This window comes from Poecilia formosa, unplaced genomic scaffold (assembly GCF_000485575.1).
Source record: "Poecilia formosa unplaced genomic scaffold, Poecilia_formosa-5.1.2 Scaffold640, whole genome shotgun sequence".
Taxonomy (NCBI): domain Eukaryota; kingdom Metazoa; phylum Chordata; class Actinopteri; order Cyprinodontiformes; family Poeciliidae; genus Poecilia; species Poecilia formosa.
In genome coordinates, this window is record NW_006800579.1 from 213444 (window position 1) to 215993 (window position 2550).

Here is a 2550-nt window from a genome sequence, read left to right on the forward strand (position 1 = left end):
TTTCACTTTTACTCATGTCGAACTTTAACGAACTCCTCCTTGACTTTTCAACGATCGGCTTCATTCTTGGTCAGAATGCAGTAAAGGCATGGGGCTTTAAAAGTTATCAATAAAATTGACTTTCGTATATATTCAGGGGGCGTGGCAGGGCGGCGAACTTGGCGTACTCGCCAAAACAAACAAAGTGCTATAACTTTCTCATAAAAAGGTCAATTGGCACCAAACTTGGTATCCTGTTGGATGCCTGACGATTCTGTCGTCATCGTCTGACCTCATGTAAGCCCCGCCCCCTCAGAACAGGAAGTGACTTTTTTTTTTTACTTGGAAAGCTCCAACTATGGCTCTCTTGACCTAATCAAGATTATCTTGTGTCAGATGACTGATGACAAGTTGGTCTCACTTGCTGTAAAGTGCCAAGAGTTTTCAGTGGAAGGCGTGGCCGTGGTGGTGCAGCGAAGTCACAGGTCACGCTGCCACCATACGTTTGGCTCTAGATTCCACATGTTTCAGCCCAGCTGCACAAAACTCACTGAGATCGATACTTGTCCACCCCCCGACAGGAATCCAGTGCAATAGTTGGTGGGCGTGGTCTACTTCCTCCACAGCGCCCCCTAGAATATTTTTAAAAAATCAGCCCCCAGCCATGCTTTATCCCATGATTATGAATGGGATAAAGCATTCCCATTCATGTATATCTTGTCAGGACCTACAAAAAAGTCTCTGGGAGCCATGGTCCAAACCCAACAGGAAGTTGGCCATTTTGGGTCAAAGTCGCCCTTTTGTCTATTTCATTGATGTCGTATCTGAGCGAACTCGTCCTAGAGCTTTTGAGATCCAGGCTTCAAACTCAGTCAGCACAGTCTTGAGGCTTTGAGGGTCAAAAGTTACCAAAGGAATATTCCTATGTCAAAGCATGTGGGCGTGCCCAAGCCTCAAATCTGGCCATTCGCCATGAAACATCAAGATGGAATAACTTCCCCAAAGAAGCTCCCAACTGCATCAAACTTAATTGGTATCATCATAGAGCAGATCTCATCACATTCAATTGGTGACATCACTTTAGCCACGCCCCCTTCCAACAGGAAGGCACCTGTTGGAAGGAACTATTAGAGCAGTTAGAGCAGTCTTTCTTCCAACACAAAGAAAGACTGCTCTAAATCATAAATTTTTATTTATTTACAGTAAACATGTTAGGCTTGACCTTTGTCAACCTCAAAAGAACCCAATAGCTTGAAATTGCAATTCAGATCGACTGTGCTTGTGTATCGTCAGGGAGCGCTCCGGAAGATGTAGGTGTGTGTTGCCTGACAGACGGCTGCGGGAACTGCGCGATAGTGTCAGCGGTGGCGAGAGCATGGTGGTGCTGGTACCCCCGCGGTTGCCAATGGGCCTTCGGCGCGCTTTGCTGCGAGGGCCTCCAACGCTGCGAGGGCCTCCAACGCCGCTAGCAGCTTTAATTCTTCATTGAAATCTATTTTCTAATTTAATTCACTTCACAATTAAATTTCAAATATATAATTAGATTACATATTTATTAATCTTCATCTTCATCGTCTTCTGACGCCTCTGCCTCCTCCAGGGCAGCTTGCTGCTCTTCTAAATCTTCTTTCAAAGCTTGCTCTTCCTCTGGGGTTGGGTCCAGGCCCTCTGTGATTTCTGGTCCATTTTGATATTCCATTAGTGGTGGTGGGGGAATGGGTGGGCTGTACACCTCCCCTACATACTTCAGACCCCATCCAATATAAATGTTCTCAAACTTCCTAAGATTGGTGAAAAAGACATATCTGTTAGTAATAGTATTACCTTACAGAGAGAAAACACTAAAACAAACAGTTTAATCTCTTTCTGCATTTACTTTCCACATGCATAAGCAAATGCTCCTGGCCAGAGGTTAGAACGCAGCACAGCTATAGCATGCTGAAAAGTCAGTATGGTGGACACCTTGGAGCTCCATGGAGAAGTATTGAACATTTCTGAAGACACACAAGGAAAAAAAGGTAAGATTCAGCTGGCTCAACAAGACTGCAGGATTTAAAAAAAATTAAATATCCCAAACACTTCTCATAACTTGTGTCATTATAAAAGTGATATGATGGACCCGTTTAAGTTAAAAAATACCACTGATGGAGTAAGCTAAAAGACCAAAACTGTGTCTGCAGCATCATGAAAACCTTTGTCTTCTGACATAATGCAACTCACAGTTATGGTAAGAAGACAGTGAAAGTACTGAGCCTCCCGGGTGCTTTCCATGTCAAACATGCCACTAAAAGATGTTTGACACCCAACTGCACCCACAGTGCTCACACATTCATTCAGATTGGTAAGCAACTGTTGAGTTAAATGCTTTTACCAGGGGAATGTTTTTTTTTTCTAAAGTAAAGCTTAATGCAGAATGAAAAATAAGTATTTGGTACAACTTTTGAAGTTTTTTTCACTCAAAAAATGGAAAGGTTTTTATCATAGCTTCATCTCAATTGTGGAATACAAATTTTACAAAAAAAAAATCCAGAGAATATTGTGTATGTGCACACACGCACGAACGCACATACT

General features: G+C 42.9%; 1 long non-coding RNA gene across 1 annotated transcript in view; it reads right to left on the minus strand.

The window, feature by feature from the left end:
* Positions 1-2416, minus strand: part of LOC107834480 (uncharacterized) — a 4201-nt gene extending 1785 nt beyond the window's left edge. The window contains exons 1-2 of the long non-coding RNA XR_001660270.1: positions 1856-2416; positions 707-1760 (exon numbers count right to left, since the gene is read on the minus strand). This is a non-coding gene — a long non-coding RNA (uncharacterized LOC107834480). The remainder of the gene's footprint in view (positions 1-706; positions 1761-1855) is intronic.
* Between the last annotated feature and the right edge of the window lie 134 nt (positions 2417-2550).